General features: G+C 36.5%; 1 protein-coding gene across 5 annotated transcripts in view; it reads left to right on the forward strand.

Annotated features, from left to right (window-relative positions):
• The window catches only part of KTN1 (kinectin 1), a 125023-nt gene that overhangs the window by 26720 nt on the left and 75004 nt on the right, over positions 1-23299 (forward strand). The window lies entirely within an intron of this gene.

The following is a 23299-nucleotide window of genomic DNA, read 5'->3' on the forward strand; positions in this document are numbered from 1 at the left end:
GTGGAAAAGCTTTCAGTTTTTCTCCATTGAGAATGATATTTGCAGTGGGTTTTTCATAGATGGCTTTGATGATATTGAGGTATGTGCCCTCTATCCCTACACTTTGAAGAGTTTTGATCAGGAAGGGATGCTGTACTTTGTCAAATGCTTTTTCAGCATCTATTGAGAGTATCATATGGTTCTTATTCTTTCTTTTATTAATGTGTTGTATCACATTGATTGATTTGCGGATGTTGAACCAACCTTGCAGCCCTGGAATAAATCCCACTTGGTCGTGGTGAATAATCCTTTTAATGTACTGTTGAATCCTATTGGCTAGTATTTTGGTGAGAATTTTTGCATCTGTGTTCATCAAGGATATGGGTCTGTAATTCTCTTTTTTGATGGGATCCTTGTCTGGTTTTGGGATCAAGGTGATACTGGCCTCATAAAATGATTTTGGAAGTTTTCCTTCCATTTCTATTTTTTGGAACAGTTTCAGGAGAATAGGAATTAATTCTTCTTTAAATGTTTGGTAGAGTTCCCCTGGGAAGCCGTCTGGCCCTGGACTTTTGTTTGGAGATTTTTGATGACTGATTCAGTCTCCTTACTGGTTATGGGTCTGTTCAGGTTTTCTGTTTCTTCCTGGTTCAGTTGTGGTAGTTTTTATGTCTCTAGGAATGCATCCATTTCTTCCAGATTGTCAAATTTGTTGGCGTAGAGTTGCTCGTAGTATGTTCTTATAATTGTTTGTATTTCTTTGGTGTTAGTTGTGATCTCTCCTCTTTCATTCATGATTTTATTTATTTGAGTCCTTTCTCTTTTCTTTTTGATAAGTCTGGACAGGGGTTTATCAATCTTATTAATTCTTTCAAAGAACCAGCTCCTAGTTTCGTTGATTTGTTCTATTGTTTTTTTGGTTTCTATTTCATTGATTTCTGCTCTGATCTTTATGATTTCTCTTCTCCTGCTGGGTTTAGGCTTTCTTTGTTGTTCTTTCTCCAGCTCCTTTAGGTGTAGGGTTAGGTTGTGTATTTGAGACCTTTCTTGTTTCTTGAGAAAGGCCTGTACTGCTATATATTTTCCTCTCAGGACCACCTTTGCTGTGTCCCACAGATTTTGAACTGTTGTGTTTTCATTACCATTTGTTTCCATGAATTTTTTCAATTCTTCTTTAATTTCCTGGTTGACCCATTCATTCCTTAAAAGGATGCAGTTTAGTCTCCATGTATTTGCCTTCTTTCCAAATTTCCTCTTGTGATTGGGTTCTAGCTTCAGAGCATTGTGGTCTGAAAATATGCGGGGAATGATCCCAATCTTTTGATGCCGGTTGAGACCTGATTTATGACCCAGGATGTGATCTATTCTGGAGAATGTTCCATGTGCAGTAGAGAAGAATGTGTATTCTGTTGCTTTGGGATGAAATGTTCTGAATATATCTGTGATGTCCATCCGGTCCAGTGTGTCATTTAAGGCCTTTATTTCCTTGTTGATCTTTTGCTTGGATGATCTGTCCATTTCAGTGAGGGGAGTGTTAAAGTCCCCTACTATTATTGTATTATAGTTGATGTGTTTCTTTGATTTTGTTATTAATTGGTTTATATAGTTGGCTGCTCCCATGTTAGGGGCATAGATATTTAAAATTGTTAGATCTTCTTGTTGGACAGACCCTTTGAGTATGATATAGTGTTCTTCCTCATCTCTTATTATAGTCTTTGGCTTAAAATCTAATTGATCTGATATGAGGATTGCCACCCCTGCTTTCTTCTGATGTCCATTAGCATGGTAAATTGTTTTCCACCCCCTCACTTTAAATCTGGAGGTGTCTTCGGGTCTAAAATGAGTTTCTTGTAGGCAGCATATTGATGGGTTTTGTTTTTTTATCCATTCTGATACCCTGTGTCTTTTGATTGGGGCATTTAGCCCATTAACATTCAGGGTAACTATAGAGAGATATGAATTTAGTGCCATTGTATTGCCTGTAAGGTGACTGTTCCTGTATATTGTCTCTGTTCCTTTCTGATCTACTACTTTTAGGGTCTCTCTTTGCTTAGAGGACCCCTTTCAATATTTCCTGTAGAGCTCATCTGGTGTTTGCAAATTCTTTCAGTTTTTGTTTGTCCTGGAAGCTTTGTATCTCTCCTTCTATTTTCAATGATAGTCTAGCTGGATATAGTATTCTTGGCTGCATGTTTTTCTTGTTTAGTGCTCTGAATATCTCATGCCAGTTCTTTCTGGCCTGCCAGGTCTCTGTGGATAAGTCTGCTGCCAATCTAATATTTTTACCATTGTATGTTACAGACTTCTTTTCCCGGGCTGCTTTCAGGATTTTCTCTTTGTCACTAAGACTTGTAAATTTTACTATTAGGTGACAGGGTGTGGACCTATTCTTGTTGATTTTGAGGGGTGTTCTCTGCACCTCCTGGATTTTGATGCTTGGTCCCTTTGCCATATTAGGGAAATTCTCTACAATAATTCTCTCCAGTATACCTTCTGCTCCCCTCTCTCTTTCCTCTTCTTCTGGCATCCCAATTAGTCTAATGTTGTTTCGTCTTACGGTGTCACTTATCTCTTGAATTCTCCCCTCGTGGTCCAGTAGATGTTTTTCCCTCTTTTGCTCAACTTCTTTATTCTCTGTCATTTGGTCTTCTATATCACTAATTCTTTCTTCTGCCTCATTTATCCTAGCAGTAAGAGCCTCCATTTTTTATTGCACCTCATTAATAGCTTTTTAAATTTCAACTTGGTTAGATTTTAGTTCTTTTATTTCTCCAGAAAGGGTTTTTATCTCTCCAGAGAGGATTTCTCTAATACCTTCCATGCCTTTTTTGAGCCCAGCTAGAACCTTGAGAATCGTCATTCTGAACTCTAGATCTGACATATTACTAATGTCTGTATTGATTAGGTCCCTAGCCTTCAGTACTGCCTCTTGTTCTTTTTTTTGTCGTGAGTTTTTCCGCCTTGTCATTTTGTCCAGATAAGAGTATATGAAGGAGCAAATAAAATACTAAAAGGGTGGCAAAGGCTCCAGGAAAATGCGCTTTAACTAAATCAGAAGAGACCCCAAACCGTGGGGGGGAGAAGGATAAAAAGAAGTTCAGAAAAAAAAAAAAATTAAAACAAAGAAGAAATATAAAAAAGAAAAAAATATACATATTAGATAAACTAACGTTAAAAAATGTTAAAAAAGAAAAGGGTAAAAGTTACAAAAATTTAGCAGAAGAAAAAAAATAAAATTTAAAAATAAAATAACCACAAGACTAAAGAATCATGGGGAGAAAGCCACGAATTTCGTGCTTTGCTTTCTCCTCCTCTAGAATTCTGCTGCTCTCCTTGGCAGGTGAACTTGGTCTTGGCTGGATTTCTTGTTGATCTTCTGGGGGAGGGGCCTGTTGTAGTGATTCTCAAGTGTCTTTGCCCGAGGTGGAATTGCACCGCCCTTACTAGGGGCCGGGCTAAGTAATCTGCTCGGGTTCGCTTTTGGGAGCTCTTGTCCCCTGAACGCTTTCTGTAGAGTTCCAGAGGACGGGATTGAAAATGGTGGCCCCCCAGTCTCTGGCCCGGAGGAGCCAAGAGCTCAGGGCCCCACTCCTCAGTGCGCCCTCAGAGAAAAGAGCCCAATCACTCCCATCTCCCTGACCTCTGGCCGCGCTCCGAGCTCACCCAGCCTGCGACCGGGTCAAGGTAATCCGGAGCTGAGAGCTCACTCCTTGGCTCTGTCTCTGTAGCCGGCTTCCCCGGTCTAATACCTGCGAGCTCTGTGACACTCAGACACCCCCGATCCTTCTGTGACCCCGCGGGACCTGGGTCCACGCTGAACCTGCGTGGGCTTCACCCCGGTTTAGCCTGTGGAGTGATGTCCCTCAGTGGAGCAGACTTTTAAAAATCATTTAGTGCTCCGTTATTGTGCTGCTTGCCGGGAGGCCCCTCCCCCCCCCCCCCCCCCCCCCCCCCGCGGTCTGTCTTCCTGTTGCTTTGGATTCACTTCTTCGCTGGTCCTACCTTTCAGAAAGTGGTCAATTTTCTGTTTCTAGAATTGCTGTTCTTCTCTTTGATCTCCGGTTGGATTTGCAGGTGTTTGCAATGGTTTGATAAGCTATCTAGCTGATCTCCTGCTACCTGATGTAGTCTCAGACTGCTACTTCTCCACCATCTTGACTCCTCCCCCTCCATTAATTTTAATGGGAAATTATGCTGCTTTCCATTGCAACTGATGAATTTCACGTATAAGAAAATATTAATTTAGTGGGACTCTTGGGTGGCTTAGTCTATTAAGTGTCTGCCTTAAGCTCAGGTCAGCTCATGATCCCACAGTTGTGGGGGTCAAGTCCTGCATCGGGTTCCTTTCTCAGTGGGGAGCCTGCTTCTCCCTCTGCCTGCTCTGCCTGCTGCTCCCCTTGCTTGTGCTCTTTCTCTCTCTGACAAATAAATAAAACCTCTTAAAAATTAATTTAGCAATGAAGATGAATTTATGTAAATGAAATTATGTAAATGAATTTATGAAAATAAATATACTTTGAATGTAAAATGTAATTGATAAAATAAAGGTATATTGTACTTGCCAAAAGTGGAAGAGAAAACTTGGGGATGGTGGTGATGGTTGGTGGGGTGTTTACTCTTTGGAACGTTTATTCTTTTTGTACCATTTTCTTCACTCATGCCAGCTTTTTTGATGCTCATGGTTATCTTACATTTTACACTTAAAAGTCAAATTGTGGCACAGATAAGTACCTTTAAGGAAATAAAGGCCAAATAGAAGTCTTTAAACAGTATGGAAATAGAACACAGGCAGAAAAGACCGAAGAGTTGTAGGAGATAATAGCTCTGCATTCCTCTTTATGTGTACAAAGCAAAACGTTCTGGGTTCATCTAGTTGTGTGTAGTACATAGATACCTATGTATAACTGGAAACCGACCTCTCTTTGCAACCACCCATCTATTTTCTGTGTCTATGTTATTTTTTTTGAAGATTTTATTTATTTATTTATTTGACAGAGATCACAAGTAGGCAGAAGGGCAGGCAGAGAGAGAGAGAGGGGAGGAAGCAGGCTCCCCGCTGAGCAGCGAGCCAGATGCGGAGCTTGATCCCAGGACCCTGGCATCGTGACCTGAGCCGAAGGCAGAGGCCTTAACCCACTGAGCCACCCAGGTGCCCCTATGACTTTTTTTTTTTTTTTTTTTTTTTAAGATTTCTCATATAGATGAGATGTTAGTAGTATTTGCAATATTTGTCTTTCCTTGTCTCCCTTGTTTCATAATGCCCTCAGGGTCCATCTTTGTTGTTCCAAATGGTAGGATTTCCTTATATTTCATGGCTGAACAGTATTCCTTTGTGTGTGTGTACATTTTGTTTATCCATTCATCTTTCAACAGACGTTTAGATTGTTTCCATGTCTTGGCTATTATAAATGATGCAGCAGTGAACATGGGGGTATAGATACCTCTTTGAGGTAGTGATTTCATTTCCATTGGATATGTACCCTGAAGTGGGATTGCTGGATTATAATGGTAGTTCTGTTTTTAATTTTTGAGGAAACTCTGTACTGTTTTACACAGTGGCTGTACCAATTTACATTCCCACCAACAATGTACCAAGTACTCTATGTCCTCGCCAGCACTTGTTTTCTGGTCTTTTTAATAATAGCCATCCTGACAGGTTTAAGGTGATATACCATTGTGGTTTTGATTTTCATTTTCTTTTTTTTTTTTTTTTTTTAAGATTTATTTATTCATTTATTTGACAGACTGAGATCACAAGTAGGCAGAGAGGCAGGCAGAGAGAGAGGAGGAAGTAGGCTCCCTGCCGAGCAGAGAGCCTGATGCGGGGCTTGATCGGAGGACCCTGGTATCATGACCTGAGCCGAAGGCAGTGGCTTTAACCCATTGAGCCACCCAGGCGCCCCTTGATTTTCATTTTCTTAATGATTAGTGATATTGAGCACCTTTTCATGTATCTATTGGCCATTTGTATATCTTTGGAATAATGGCCATTCAGATCCTTTGTCCATTTTTTCAATCTTTTGTTTTCACTGTTGGGTTATAAAATTTGGATATTAACCCCTTACTTGATATGTAGTTTACAAATTTTTTTTTCCTATTTTGTAGGTTGCTTTTTCATTTTCTGATTGTTTCTTTTGCTGTACAGAAGCTTTTCAGTTTGATGTAGTCTTTGCTTTTGTTGCTTGTGCTTTTGGTGTCCTATCCAAACATCACTGCCAAAACCAGTGTCAAGTAGCTTTATCCTTATATTTATGTTCTAGGAGTTTTACATTTAAATCTTTAATTCATTTTGAATTAATTTTTGTGAGTGTTGTAAGATAGGGGTTCAGTTTCATTCTTTTACATGTGAACAGCCAGTTTTCTCTGCACTATTCATTGAACTGCACTTTTTACCTTTTCCCTATTGAATATTCTTAGCTCCCTTGGTAAATGTTAGTTGACCACATATATGTGAGCTCATTTCTGGGCTCTTGATTCTGTCCATTGCTTTATGTGTCTGTTTTTTTCCTACTGCCACACGGTTTTGATTATTGTAGCTTTGTAGTATAGTTGGAAATCCGGAAGTGTGATGCCTCCATCTTTGTTCTTCTTTCTCAGGATTGCTTTGGCTATTCAGGGTCTTTGTGGTTCCATATGAAATTTAGGATTTTTTTTCTATTTCTATAAGATGTGCCATTAGAATTTTGATAGAGATTGTATTGATTCTATAGCTGTAAGGCTTAGGGCAGTATGGACATTTTTTTTTGTTTTGTTTTTAGATTTTAGATTAGATTTAGATTTTTTTTTTTTAAAGATTTTATGTATTTATTTGACACAGAGAGAAAGCACATGTGTGCACAGCAGGGAGCGGGGCAGGCAGAGGAAGAGGGAGCAAGGAGCCGTTTGCAGGGCTTGATCCGAGGACCCTGGGATCATGACCTGAGCTGAAGGCAGAAGCTTCACCGACTGAGCCACCCAGGCGCCCCCAATATGGACATTTTAACAGTATTATTCTATTTTGTGTGATAACTTTCCATTTATCTGTGTCTTCTTCAATTCTTTCATTGTCTTAATACCTTTCAGTGTACACATCTTTCACTTCCTGGCTATGTTTATTGAATAGTGTTTCTGGAGCTATTATGAAAGAGATTGTTTTCTCATGGCTATATTTTAGATTTCTGATATCTGGTCACCTTTGAACCTCTTAAATATTTCTGTTTGGTGGGGAGTCTTGGTAATCACAACTTTGAAGCTTCACTGTATTCAAAGCTTTGATTATGTTGACTAGATAGACTTACAAAGCAGTTTTGAGTGTGGAAATTCAGTTGGTGAAATCTCAGAGACTTGACTTTTTCTTAGAGATTGTTCTTAATAAGGTAACTGTTCTCACTGTTTTTTGTTTAGGTTGTTTATTGGGAGTCAAAAGAATAGCATCAACAGCAGAAAACAAACTAACGCAAAAACAAAACTTTTTTTGGAGTTGTTGCAGGTTTAAATGTTTGTTGAAATACAAAAGTTATACTTCTAGTTTATGGTAGTCTTGTCTAGACTTTCTAATTTTTAACTTTACATTATACAGTCCTTTTGCAGCTTGACTATTATAATGAAGTCCATATTGTGATAAAAAGTCCTTGATTTTGTTTTTCAGAGTACTAGTGAACACAGATAAGATTAATGTGTATTGTATTTATGAAGGTTTATTTTGAAAGAAAATCCAAGGGGAGGGACTCGTAAGGACTACCTGTATAAAGTTATTTATGTTTTGAAATTATTTGTGTCATGAAGTAAACCTTTTTCTTTCCAGGTTTATGCTGGTTGCCTTTTAGATAGTGCTATGCATTGAGCACCATGTTGGGCTTACAAACAGTAGGTGGGAGAGAATGTACAGATCAGTAGGGAAGTCACTTTTTTGGTATTTTGGTGTTTTGTATAAAGTAAACTTTGTAGTAAGTAAGTAAAAATCTTAAGTGAATTTTTTTTAAACTGTAGTTCTCAAAGTACAATTTCAGAGAAAGGTGGCGATATAAGATTGTGAATGTGAAAGCAAGTGCTGCTTCAGTTCAGTGAATGTGAATGGGAAAATATTCTGAATTTTTTAAAGATTATTTAACTTCAGTGTAGGTTAATAATTTATTATGTAAGTGATGTTTCAGAAAAATACGAAAATGAAAACGTAAGTAGTTGCCTTGCCGTCTTTTAGTTCCATCAATTTATATGTGCTTGCAGTTGAGATATGTGTTAAGATTTTGCTGTTCACAATTTTGCTGTTTGTGTAGACTTTATATCTTTGCTTTCTCTTAAGTAGAAGATGTAGGAATTTGTGGAATGACATTTAAAAAATTGAAATACAGACTGTGAAAGTATAGAAATTGAAAGGTAGACTGAAGAACAGATTGTATTGTCTTAGAAAAAATAATAATCAGATTTGAACTCTGGTGCACTTGATTGTAAAATACTGTGAAGTTTTGTTCTAATTTTATATGGTCTTGTATTTGGAAGCTCTGAACACTTTAATTGAGGGGCCAGAAGAAGAAAGTTGTTTGTTAGTACTTTTCTCTCTGGCTTCCCGAAAAGTTTATTAGGAAAAAGGTCAGCTATAATCCCTAATGTGATGAAGGAGTCTTGTAATATTCTCTATCGTATTCTTTTTTTTTTTTTTTTAAAGATTTTATTTATTTGATAGAGAGATCACAAGTAGGCAGAGAGGGGGGCAGAGAGGGGAGTGGGGAAGCAGGTTCCCTACTGAGCAGAGAACCCAGATGCGGGGCTCGATCCCAGGACCCTGAGATCATGACCCTGAGATCATGACTGAGCCACCCAGGCGCCCCTCTCTATCGTATTCTGATAGGAAGTATTGCTCATTTTAAAAACTGCATTTTAGATTATTAAGTTTCACATCAATTATTTTTAATTGTTTGTAAACATTAGCAGTCTGTTTTGTTTATACAGTCTTTTCTGCTTCTGAAAACTAGATATTCCAGTGTTTAGCTGGATCTGGAATTTTGTGTTAATGGTAATATTTTTCTATGGAGATTTTATTCCATTATCCTTTGGCTTCTATTGCTGAGTAGTATGTAAATCTAATTTAATTTTTAATAGGTTTTTTCCTATTGCTTTAAGACCATTGCATCTTCTGTTACATTGTTTTAAGATATATATATATATATGTGTGTGTGTGTGTATATATATATGTGTATATATATATAAGTGTATTCTTAATAATGTGTATTCTTTTTTTTTTTTTAATTAAATTTTTTATTTATTTTCAGCGTAACAGTATTCATTGTTTTTTCACCACACCCAGTGCTCCATGCAATCTGTGCCCTCCCTAATACCCACCACCTGGTTCCCCCACCCTTCCACCCTGCCCCTTCAAAACCCTCAGGTTGTTTTTCAGAGTCCATAGTCTCTCATGGTTCACCTCCCCTTCCAATTTCCCTCAACTCCCTTCTCCTCTCCATCTACCCTTGTCCTCTATATTATTTGTTATGCTCCACCAATAAGTGAAACCATATGATACTTGACTTTCTCTGTTTGACTTATTTCACTCAGCATAATCTCTTCCAGTCAATAATGTGTATTCTTAATGTGTATTCTATCTTAAATGTGTATTTAAATGTGTATTCTATCTAGATTTTATTGCCCTTCTAGAATTGGAAGGTTCTAATTTTTCAATAGTTTTTGAAAATTCTCAGTTATTATCTCACCAAATACTACTTTTCTTGATTCTTTTCTCTCCTTGAATTCCCATTTGACCTTCTGGACCTTTTCTCATTCTTTCCTTTGTGTCTATTTTTCTTTCATGTTTTCTCTAATGTATTCTTTTGTGCCGCATTGTCAGTTTTGATGAGATCTTTCTGTTTATTCTTTAGTTATCATTGTCAGTCTATTTAGTTTTAAAAGTCTGTGTGTCTGTATGTATGTATATGTAAGGATGCTCATACACAATTTCTTCTGTTCTTTCTAATATCTCTGGTCTTAAGAGTTTTCTTTCTTGTATGTGATTTCTTTTATGCTTCTAACAAATGAAAGTTGTTTTTTTTTTTTAATACTCTCTCACATTATTCTGTTTGGAATTCTTGGAGGTATAATCCCTGTTTTGTAAGTTCACTTTCAGGAGGAATGTAAATACTGTACCGTGCAGGCTCGACTGGGTAGAAGGAATTTTTTTCCAGTGGATTTCAGGACGTTGGCACCATTTTTGTGTTATTTTTGATTGAAGGGGTGGGAGTATTCTGGACTGGCAGAGACTGTGGATGCAAATCTCAGAACCCATGGTTATAAAAATCTTTATGAAACTTTCTGTTAGCTTTTGAATGGTAGGAAAAGTGGGACAAGCTTTCTCTTTTTCTTGTGTAAATATGGGAATTTCTTCCTCTTAATTAGCCTTTGCTGACTGTGGAACCCTCGAAACTCTCAATTTTAGTACGTCTAATTTCTGCTTTCCCAAGTGCAGCTCATTGTCTTCTGTCTTTGCCTCAAATGGCCATTAACACTTTCATTTCTATTTGATTTTCCCCCTTCCTTAGGGGTTCCCTTAAATACCAGAAGACTTGCCTGTTTTAGAGCAAAACAATTTTTGTTATATTTAATTGGAAGAGTGTTCGCTCATAATGCTACACATGGATTCTTCAATTTGGTTTTTAAGTCATAAATAAACTCATAACTTAACAATTAAATTTAAATTATGTTATAAAAGTAATGTGTGCATGTTGGGAAAATATAAACATTCTGAAGGATAAAAAGTGAAAAGTGACCAAGAAAAGTACCCAGAAATCACCATAGAGTTAATGGTTTCTGATGTTTCCTAGGGGTTTTCTAAGCACGTATGAGCATGACTCTGTCACGTGAAAGGTGATTTTCTCTCTATACTGCTCTGCAACTTTTTATGTGTTTGACTTATGTGCAATATTTCTTTCAATGTCTTACCATATTACATGTGAAACTCTATTACAGGCTTATTTAGTCATTTCCCTAATGCTGGACATAGAGTTCTTTTTGGTTTTCACAGAGTTACATTGCTAAGTGAACACTATTGGGTGTGTCTTTGTACTTGTGTGATTAGATCTATAGAATATGGATGTGTGGTGGCTTTTCTGGAGAAGGAATTTTTTCTGTTGAAGAGTATGCACTATTTTTATACTTAACGATTTCCCCAAATTTCTCTCTAAGGAGATTACACTATTTATAATTAAAAACTAAATGAGAATACTGGTTTTCATACTCCCTGTCCATGCCTGATATTTTAGGCAGCTTTATCAAGATACAACACACAATAAACTGCAAATATTTAAAGTGTACAATATGATAAATTTTGATGTGTACATTGTAAAATTTGATGTGTACATTGAAACCACTACAGTCATGATAATGAACATATATGCATCACCTCCAAAATTTCCTTGTACCCCTTTGTGATTCCTCATTTTCACATTTTCTTGCCCTGCCAGTTTAGGTAGAAATTTGCATTTCTTTAAAGTGACTGAGGTTGCATTAAAAAAAAAAAAACAAAACCACTTATTGTATATATATATTTTTCCCTTGAGAACCTTCTTAACATGTCCTTGGGGTTTATCTTTTTCTCACATTTTAAGTGATACTTGTAAGTTAGGGCAGTCAGACCTTGGGGTCAGACCATTTTTTGGGATTTAGTCACTTTTCTTTTGCCGTAAAAATCTTTAATATTTTCTAGTCAGCTTTCTCAGTCTTTTCCTTTATGGCGCTTGGTTTTACTTGAGACACAGAAAAGCCTTTTTCAAAGCTGGATTATTTTAAAATGCAAAGAAATACACTTCTGTCTTCTAGTTATGGTTTAATTTTTTATCCTTTAAAACTTTGGTCCATATATTATTGAAGTGTGGGGGGTTTATTTTCCTATGAAAATGGCTGTCATTTGTGTTAGTACTGCTTATTAAATAATCTATATTTTTTATGTATTGATTTGAAATGGCCTGTCAATTATATACTAAAGTTTTCATATGTATTTGTCTGTTTCTTCTGTGTTTATTTGGCTGTTCTTGGGCAAGTTTTAAAAATTCTTGTTTCCTAATAAGTGAAGCTTTTTCAGTAGTTCCCTTAGTCTTTTTGGATAGTATTTGACATTCTTGTCTCATCATTTGCATTTCATGTTTGGTTTGTGAAATGATGTTTTTTTAGTATTATGCCTTTCCTGGGAATAGGCAAGAATAAATATAACATTTTATCATTTTAGTATTCTCGTTGTTGAGTGACCTAAAGTGATGAACATAACAGGCTGATAAAATAACTCTAAGGTGCAACTTTTTAACACTCTAGTCAGGCTTTCTTTTTTTTTTTTTTTTTAAAGCTCTTTGAGGTCCTCAGTCTTTTTTTTTTTTTTTTAATATTTTATTTATTTATTTGTCAGAGAGAGAGAGAGAGAGAGTGAGCACAGGCAGACAGAGTGGCAGAGGGAGAAGCAGGCTCCCTGTGGAGCAAGGAGCCCGATGTGGGACTCGATCCCAGGACGCTGGGATCATGACCTGAGCCGAAGGCAGCCGCTTAACCAACTGAGCCACCCAGGCGTCCCATCTAGTCAGGCTTTCTTAAGGGATGACAGGTTTTGAAGTAGGTTTTCTGTTTGCTGGTAAATTGAACTGATACGAGACATTAGAACTACTTTTTGGTAGTGGGATTGCACCTGTTTCGTGAGGTTAGGCAGGAGTAGGACCATGGGAAGAAGTTATAAAGAGATAAGATTTTGGATCAAAACCAAAAAAATGTTCTAACAGCTTTTTAAGGCTGTAAAAGGGGCTTATGGGAAGTGCTCATCCTAGGTTTTCAAACAGAGACTCACTGACCATTCAGGTGGGTCCAGTCTTTGAATGGCTAATTGGATTGGATGGCCCTCTCTAACCCAAAAGTCTAGTGAAAAGGTAAAGGTAGGGTGCCTGGGTGGCTTAGTTGGTTAAGCAGCTGCCTTCAGCTCAGGTCATGATCTCAGAGCACATCGGGTTCCCAGCTCCACGGGGAGTCTGCTTCTCCCTCTGACCTTCTCCTCTCTCATGCTCTCTCTCAGTGACTCTCTCTCAAATAAATAAATAAAATCTTAAAAAAAAAAAAAAAAGAAAAGGTAAAGGTAGGTCAAGATTATAGATGTTAAGGGAAGGAAGTCTTCTGTATATGGTATAGTTATTTTACAGTTATATTACTGATGTAAATTTTATGTCCTAATGTTCATTTTTGAACAGTTTTGATGATTTATGTTCATGTCTTTGGAGACTATGTGTTGATTTGAAATACTGAGTATTTAGGGGTGCCTGGGTGGCTCAGGTGGTTGAATGTCTGATTATCAATCTCAGCTCAAGTTTTGATCTTGGGGTTGTGAGTTCAAGCCCTGCATTGAGTTCCATGCTGGACATGGAGCCTATTTGAAATACTGTGTGTTTAAAGTGTGCTTTTGGTATTAAAGTTTTTGATTTGTTTAATTACCAAAAGTTAGATTTCCTTACAGAATAAACTTTTAACCAGATTACCACCTATGGAGGTGTTATGCAATTTTGTTTCCTGAGAAAATGGACTAGTTTGGGCTTGATGGTTAAACAGAAGTCTGAAAGATACTAACATTCAGCACCTACCAGCTATGCAGATCCTTTTTAATTTCTTGAAGAAGCTGTTCAGACTGATTTATCTATTCTTGTATTTTAAAAAAAAGTAAGCTTGGCTAAAAGAAAATATAGAAGCTTCATCATGTATTGTGACATAATATCAAATGGAGAAATTAAATTTTATTACTCATCTCTGGCATTAGTTGAATTTGTTTCAGATTGGAGTAGCAGTACCTTAGAATGGGTATTGCTTCAAATAAGTTAAGAGGTGTGTTAATAAGGTATGAGTCACAGAAATAACTGTGTGTTACAGTTTAAAAGGAGAAATTACACCACAGCTTTGAGATTTCAGTGTAGTTTATAAAGTTAATTTTAGAAAAGCTGTTGTAAATGGAATTCCCATGTCAGGCAATTCAGTGTTTCATTTACTTACTAGATTATATTTTAGTAACTTTGAAATCTTTTCCTCTTATTTTAAAAGATGAATTTATAGTTTTATTGTGGATTCTGGGGCCATTATACTTCTGGTGTAGCAACTGACTAGAAAATGGAAATTTAGATGAGTTTTTATATTTTGCTGGCCATTTCAGGAAGTGGCTAATGGCTTTGGTTTTTCTCATTGGTGTCTTTTTCTTATTGATGTGTAGAATCAAGTTTTTTTTTTTAAGGACTTATCTATTTATTTATTCGACAGAGAAATCACAAGTAGGCAGAGAGGCAGGCAGAGAGAGAGGGAGAAGCAGGCTCCTTGCTGAGCAGAGAGCCCGATGTGGGGCTTGATCTCAGGACCCTGAGGTCATGACCTGAGCCAAAGGCAGAGGCTTAACCTGCTGAGCAACCCAGCACCCCTAGAATCAAGTGTTTTTTTTTTAAGATTTTATTTATTTGACAGAGATCACAAGTAGGCAGAGAGGTAGGCAGAGAGAGAGAGGAAGGGAAGCAGGCTCCCCGCTGAGAAGAGAGCCCGATGCGGGGCTCGATCCCAGGACGCCGGGATCATGACCCAAGCCGAAGGCAGAGGCTTTAACCCACTGAGCCACCCAGGCGCCCCCCCTAGAATCAAGTTTTTAAAAAAATTCTTACTGCAGGTATAATACAGTTGTGAGCTTTTAACCATACACAACTGTACAAAATAAGGTGAGTCTTTTATTTCTTGTGTTTTCTTTAGTACTTTATACATTTTCTTAATGTTTAAAATTTTAATCTGGTGTCTTCCTTTGATGTAAATGATGCAGCCTTTATTGACTTGGAATAACATACAGTAAACTAAATATCTATTTGGTTCCATCTTAGATTTGGGTTCTGTTACTGTCCTTTTATCTGTACCACACTGCAGTAGACTGCTGCCTCCCTTTGTTAGATAGATTGTTTCCTATGTCATAGAATTCTGTTAATGTGTACATGGAAAGTAAGTACTCTAGGATTTTAGGAGAAGGGGGACTAGCTGTAGGAATGGTACTTGAGCTGTAAGAGTAGAACCACATGGAGGTTCGGGTTTGGTTTTTATGCTCTGATTTATTGGTACTATATGCTTAACTTTCTCAGCAAGAGCACTAATTCATTTGAAGTCATCAGATCAGTTTGTGAACACTGCTAAAACATCCTGCATTCTCCATTCACATTTTTAAATTTAACTGGACAGTCAAATAATTCACAAAGAATAAAAAATTAACAATATAATAATCACAGTGTTTTCAGTGGGACCTCCAATACCATCATTTTTATCCTTACTCTGGACTAATAACTGTTCCCTATTTCATTAAGAAAATGGCAGTATTGCGGAAGAGTGTTTCCACAAACTTCTATACCATATCTATCCCCTTGCCTGTGTCGGTGCCTATGGACTCTTCATTCCTTCTGTTTTTACACAAGTTTATGCTTCCATCTGAGACCACTCTCTCTGCTTGTACACCAAACCCTATTCTTGTCCTTTGAAAACATTGCCCTTCATTCTCCTGCAAGACCAATCTTCACTTTCTACTGGATCATCTTTGTCAGCATATTAACATGCTGTAATTTCTTTCTTCTGTTTTTAAAAATCAAACTCTCAAGCTCGTATTTCCTTCTAGCTTCCATTTCATTTCTATAATTTCTTCATAGAAATTCTTCCAAAGAGTTGTGTCTACACTTGCTGGCATCCTTCTCACTTTTGAATTCATTTCAGTCAGGTTTTCATCACAACTACTGCTTTAGCCAAAATCACCACTGATGTCTGTGTTCCTTAATCCAACAGTCACTTTCTAGTTTTCATTGTACTTTATTACCAATGCCATTTGGTAAATTTGATCCATCTCTCCTTCTTCATACACCATTCATTTAGCCACGAGGGTAGCATGCTCTTGATTTTTGTTAATTGACTTTAGGTATAATTCATGTGCTGAATACTCCTAAATTTGTATCTCCAGCTTGCATGTCTCACCTGTCACCCACTCTTTTGTTTAGCTGTCTCCTAGACATCTCCACCTGTTTAGAACCTGTCTCCTGATCTTCAACCCCAATCATGTCCTTTCCACATTTGCCTCATCTCAGTAAAGGGCAGTTCTGTTGTTTTTGGTGTTGTCTAAAATCTTTGGAGTTGACTTTTTTTTTTTTGGCTGATTCTCTCACATCCCGCAGTTTAGTCCTCAGCAAATCATCTTGTCTCTACCTTCAAAATGTACATAATTTGACAACTTCTTATTAATAGCCCCCATGCCACCAACTTGCCTAGCTAGAGATGAGTGTGTTAATCTCCTCCATCACTTTCACTATGTTCTAAGAGTTGCCTTGTCCCTGTTTGTTGTTACACCTAGGTGTCCCTGTCTGCATTGACTTAATTTACTCTCATCAGATCTCTTTGGCCTAGTGAAATAGTAATTTTATTTTTTTAAAAGATTTTATTTATTTCTTTGACAGAGATCACAAGTAGGCAGAGAGGCAGGGAGAGGGAGAAGGAAAAGCAGGCTCCCTGAGGAGCAGAGAGCCCGATGCGGGGCTCCATCCCAGGACCCTGAGATCATGACCTGAGCGGAAGGCAGAGGCTTAACCCACTGAGCCACCCAGGTGCCCCGAAATAGTAATTTTAATTGGCTTCCTTGTATCTGTGTTTTATGTATCCATTGGATTTTAAATTTTATATTTTTATTTGTAAATGTTCTGATTGATTCATATCTACCCAGTTAACTTTTGGTAGTTTCAGTTCTTTTCTTATTTTCCCAATTCCCTTTTATTTGTGTATGGTGTAGTTTATTGTTTCCAGTATCTTAAATTTTTAGGGATCTGATTCCTTACTTTGTTTTTGTTGCCTGTTGCTCATGGTGGCTTATCTTGTGTTCTGTCATTTTGGATTGTGAACTCTTATTTGGATGACAGTCTTTGGGTATCTTGAGGAGCCTAGCTTGAGAGAGCATTCCACCAGAGAGGGTATGTGCGTTTATTTCTGGCCACAGGCACTGTGGGCACCACCATCTTGGGACCACTTAAATTTTTTGGCTTCATAGTCCAAGATATGTGGGTTTTTTGGACCTTAAGAACTTTGTAAGAAAAGACCCCTGGAGCTAGGGCAGAAGGGGACCAAAAGTCAAGACTCTGTTTCATTTTAGTGCTTTATTATACTGCTATTCATTGGTCTTAATTTATTTTGGCTTAGGATAAATTTGGACTATAACATGCAGACTGTATTTGAAGGTTAGCAACAACACAATGCCTACTCTTAAATTTTAGCAAGAAGAGTTCGGAAGAATTATAGATACTCTGTTGTGGAGTGAAAATCTGATTAAATACTTCTCCACCAATAAGAGACTTTTTTATCACTGTACTTTCCATAAACCATTTTTCATAAAAAAATTAACTTGTTCATTTAAAAAACACAAGATGTTATTGTGGATTTAAAGGAAGGGGGACATGGTATGAGTAGTGGCATGTTTGGAATGCAGATGATTTAGATTCAGTGCAACCAGGTTACAGATCTCTTTTTTACTTATGAACAGTATTTTTATAAAGAATCTGTAATAAGAGCTTTTAGTTTAGGCTTCACAGCTACTTACAGAATTGTAGCTATGTTGTATACTGAATAAAGCTCCTATAAGCTACTCTGAGTGTCTGTATATATTTTAAAGGTATGTTCATTTAGTTGTCCAGACAGTATTGATTTATATAGGAACTTTAATGAAATTTAGTATTTCTAGGTTGAGAACTATCTTTCCCTCAGTTGATTGCTTTTTTACAAATGTGCCTGTTTACTACTATGTTTGGTGTATATCAATGGAAAAAAATTGAATTTGTTTGGATTTTAGTCTAAATTTTGTTATTGTTTTCCCAGTAATTCTTTGAGTCATCCCAGTTAACACAATTTTATCAACTTATGAGCAGAATTCATAAAATTAGTTTTTTTTTTTTTTTGGATACCCTTTGTTTTAAATCTTTTTAGTTTAAAGAAAATGATGGCAGAAACAAGAGTAACTGAAATGCTATGGTGGTAAGAAAGTAGAATTTAAAATCTTATATTTACTTGAAATTCAGTAGTATACTGATCAAATTCTTTTCGTTTTCCCTCCTTATAACATGTAACCAATTCCTTTTTATTTGTGCTTATTACTTAAACCTTTAAGAGTGTAATGTGCATTCAAGATGGTTACTTAAATTTCTGTTTTAATGTAGAAGGATTTAAAACTTGAACACTTATGCAGGGGTTAGAGGCAGTCAAAAACCCACATTTAACTTGACTGCTCCAAAACTTAACTACTAATAGCCTATTGTTGACTGGGAGTCTTCCTAATGACAGTTAACATGTTTTGTGTAATCTGCGATTACATACTGTATTCTTACAGTTAAAGTAAGCTAAAGAAAATAAAATATTAGGATAATCATAAGGAAGAGAAAATAGACTTATAGCACTGTGTTATATTTATCAATAATGAAAGTTTATGTATTGAAAAAAAGCTCTCATAACCTGTGCAGTTCAAACCTGTGGTGTTCGAGGGTCATCTGTACATTAAATATATCTGTAATCTTACTCTAAAAAATGATTCTCATTTTTCAGTATAGTATCTGGTTATATCTATATGTATATAATTGTGCTCAACATAGTTTTTAGCTTTTTTGTTAGTGTAATGTATTTTGCTGCATTACGCTGTCTTAATTATTTTAAAATGGTGTGATTTTTAAAGATTTATTTTAGAGATAGAGAGGGCAGGAACACTAGGGGAAGGGGCAGAGAGAGAGGGAGAGTCTCAGGCTGATGCTTCACTGAGCTCTGAGCCAGGCTTAATCTTACCACCCTGAGATCATGACCTGAGCAAAAACAAGAGTCGATGTTCAAGGGACTGTGCCACCCAGGCATCCAAATGGTGTGATGTTTAAATGTGTGATGTTTCTGTAGATGTCCCACACTTAGATAATTTTGTTGCTTTACCATTATAAACAGTGAATCTGTTATTATGTATGTAGTTTTATCCTTTTTGATTAAGTGATTTGGTTGAAATTATATTAATTGTTGCTCGATTTTATTTTTTTTATCATTTAAAATGTTAGGTTTTACATTATTAATATAAAAATAATGTTAAATCTCCTGAAAAGTTTACAAGATTTGACTGAGTAATGGAGTTCAATTTTTGTATGAACAAATTAAGTTATAAGGACCGGTAAAAGAATTATTTGATTACCATTCATAATATATATTCAGATGAAACAGAATTTTATATATTGTTTCTCTATTCTGATGACTTTAAAAAAAATTCTAAAATTTTAAGTACTTTATTGGTAGGGCAGGGATGAAAACTCTCATCTCTTATTCTAGAGCAGGATTTTAAGCGTGGGATTCCTGTATACTCTTTAGGGAGGCCAGAAACCATTTGTACACCTTAGCATGTTAAACTTTTTTTTTTTTTTTTTAATGATTTTATTTATTTTTCAGAGAGAGAGAGAGTGGTAGAGAGAGGAAGCACAAGCAGGGGGAGCGGTAGGCAGAGGGAGAAGCAAGCTCCTCGTTGGGCAAGGAACCTGATGTGGGACTTGATCCCAGGACCATGGGACCATGACCTGAACCGAAGGCCGATGCTTAACGACTGACCAGGCATCTCTGCTTTTTGAGGAAGTGGATTGGTCTTTCTTCTGTTTTTTTGGAGTATTTTAGTCTAAATAAAATATTAAGGCCACTGGTATGGAATATGGTTTGAGAAGAGTTTGAGCTACATTTCTTATGATCCAATGAATATCTCATTCCTGTCTACCATTGGCTGTTAATTACATTCAGGTTAGAATCTGTTAAGGTTTAAGGAATGATTAGGTTCGAAGTTCATTAATATTACAAAGGGAATAGTGAGGAGAAATTATTGATGCTGGTGAATATTGCTGTCATCTCAAAACCTGAGTTGCCATTTATCTCCGTGTTTTATGAACCCAACAAACATTACATTGAGTTGCATATTGTGGACTGAGAAAATTTTAGCAACTTGATTCCTGTCACCCTGAGCTAAATTAACTTTGTCTCAACTTCTCCTGCCCCTTTCTTTTATTTTTCCATTGTCTTCCCCTGCCCCTGCCTTTGCTCTTCTTTGTATTTCTCTGGATTTCATTCCCAGTCGCTTTTTGCCTCTTTTCTCTCCTTAAATTACTTTTTTTTTTTTTTTAAAGATTTATTTATTTGAGAGCATGTGTGTGCTTGTACTTGAGGCAGGTAGTGAGGGAGAGAATCTCATGCAAGTTCCTGCTGAGCACAGAACCCTGTGCTGCTTGATCTCATGACCCTGACTGAGCCGAATCCAAGAGTCAAATGCTCAACTGGCCGAGTCACCCATGTGCCCCTCTCCTTATATTACTCTTCTACCTGTGTATGTAATGTGAAGTTTCTTATTTTGATTTTTATTTATTATGGATATTGTAGTACTTATTTGCCAGTTTTAAAATAGGGAAAGAATTAAACATTTTTATGGATTTCTTTTAAACAAAAAAGTATAAAACTAAAATGTTAAGGCAGGTGAGACTACAGCCATGATTCTGGCACAACTCTTTAAAAAAGTCATCTTTTATATATCCTATTGTTCATGAAATGCCTTGATTGTACAAGTAAAATTATGGTTTTGACACTTTAGCTTTATTGAATTGAATTTGACAAAACTTAAGTATTTACAGTTTTTTTTAAAGGTTTTATTTATTTAACAGAGACACTTTGAGAGAGGGAAATACAAGCAAGGGTTGTGGGAGAGAGAGAAGAAGTGGGCTTCCTGCTAAGCAGGGAGCCCCATGTGGGACTCAATACCAGAACCCTGGGATCATGACCTGAGCCAAACGCAAATGCTTAACAACTGAGCCACCCAGGCTCCAAGTATTTACAGTTTTATTAGCAATGTTTTATTGAGTTGATATTTGCTACAATTGAACCCATTCTGATGTTGGATATTTTATGTTTTTCTGAGTTTTTCGTATTATGTGTAATTCTTGCTGTGAATATCTTTATCTGTGCTTTTCCTTTTTCCATTGTCTTGGATTAAGTATCAGGATTATTGGATTAAAGAAACTCAAGCATTTTCTTGACTTTAAATTTGTCTCGGTGTTCTTGTTAGGCTCTTGTAGATGTGGAAAGCAAGTTCAAGAGAAGGTGAATTGAAATTGGGTAAAGGGAATCTCCTGAAAATCCAAAGATGGGAATCATGATTCTTCCAGGCTTATATGGGACGTGGAAAAGGAAATGAGAAAATCATCAGAACATTTGAGGAATGTGTTTCAGAGTTCTTGTGGTCTTATGGCTTCTCTTTTCCCTGAACATTTGCTTCTTACTCAGCTTGCTTTCCTAAGACCTGGGCTGCACATGGCTGCAGTTTGCTGTTCATCAAGATCTGACTTTGACCTGACCCTTTTTTCAGCGTCTATGGCTGCTGCTAAGTGCCTTTGTGTCTTTTCTTCCCCAAGTTAAAAATCTGGGTATTGACTTGTTGTTTTGTCCTTTTTCTCCCCCCAAATCCCCATCTAAGTTGGACAGGCTATGGGTAACCTATGGATGGTAATGTTAAAACAAACAAAAAACCAAAAATAGAACATGGTCTCTGCTCCTTGAAAGCATTTCTGGTTGACCAGTAACACTTAACAGACACAGTAAAATATGTCTAATCAATTAAAAATCTGGAGAGTTCATGAATTATCAGGGAAGAACAATTCTGTTTAGTTTCTTTTAGTATTTTGTTAGTGTGTGATTCCTGTTCCACTTCAACTTGTTAAAACCTTGTCTAAGTCTAGGGTTGTGTTAATACCATTAAAGATTGCTTATGGAAGTATGAAGTGTTAACAAATGCTATTTGATTAGATTTTATTTTAGATTTATTTATTTGACAGAACATGCGAACAGGGGAAGCAGCAGGCAGAGGGAAAAGCAGGGTCCCCACTGAGCAAGGGGCCTGATTTGGGGCTTAATCCCAGGACCGTGAGATCATGACCTGAGCCAAAGGCAGGCTCAGGCTTAACCAGCTGAGCCACCCAGGTGTCCCTGCAAATGCTGTTTTAATCATAAAGATCGAGAGTGTGCCTAATAAACAGCTTTGTTTTCAGGTTCCAACTTGAAAAAGTATACCCCACATTTTAAAATGAGATATAAGCAAGTTGAAAGACTTAAAAAGTTTGCTTAAGTTTATTATCAATAAAAGATTTCTAGGTCTATCTTGGCAGTTAATAGAGACCACTGTGAATAGCTTTATTTTGTCTTGGAAAATTCAAGTCCTATTAAAATGGTTCTGGTGAAGTCTTAAAATCATTAAACTCAGATTTATTCAGTTTTAAAGCTGATGTTTTCAAAGGTCTAAAATAATTCTCAGAATGATTCTTCTGTTCAGGTAGAATTTTGTTTCTTTAACCATTACCTGTTTTTGAGACTTCAGTGGATAATTTAAAAACTTAAAATTCTCAAATTCATTTATACATTAAAAGCACAAAAGTTGAATTTAACCAGCTTTATCTTAAGCATGTCCTCAGGCTTAATTTTATCTGCATTCAATACCTTGCCTTTTTTCACAATAAATTTGATAAGAGTTACAAGATTACAAACCATATTTATGTAGCTTATACATATTTATAGGAATAAGGATATCTAGAGTCTAAACATCAGAATCAGTCTTACTTTGGGGTTTAATTTTAGCTGTAACCACCCTTCAGATGAGGGATTATAGTGCCTATATTCAAGGCAGATCTAGATAACCACAGCGTTACCTTTATTTTCTGTAACTGTTGGGTTAATCTAAAAGTAGGACTTACTCTATTGATTAGGCAAGGCCTCTTTTATCTTTTAGCATTTGGGAAAGATTATGATGGCCAGCTTTGCTTTTGCAGTATGTACTTTGTTTGCAGTAAGGAATACCATGAAAAAAAATGAGAAAACCATCTAATTTATAATTTATTTTAATACCAAATGATACAACCTAATATTTTGATTTTGTCTTAATTATATTTCCATATTTGTGATGTATCCCATTATATCATGAGGCTGTTAGTCCTTGAAATTAAGGTGCTAGGAGTTTGTGAATGGGCTTAAATCTCTAAGTGAAGGAATGAGCTGCCTTTTTTTTTTCCCCACTTAAAAGTATGGTACTATTAATGAATACTCAGTGTTTCAGTAATAGTTGATGCCTCTATTTCCACATATAGTTGTATTAACTAATGTCTAATAAAAGGAAAAAAGCTAAATACTAATAAAATGTCAAAAATTGATATTTGGGAAAAAAAAAGTAATGGATGTCTAGGTTCTTTTCCTCCCATGAGAATCTTTTCACATGATTTAAAAATAGCAGGATGTGTTACACTCTTTAGTTGTT

The sequence above is a fragment of the Martes martes genome (assembly GCF_963455335.1).
Source record: "Martes martes genome assembly, chromosome: 7".
Classification (NCBI taxonomy): domain Eukaryota; kingdom Metazoa; phylum Chordata; class Mammalia; order Carnivora; family Mustelidae; genus Martes; species Martes martes.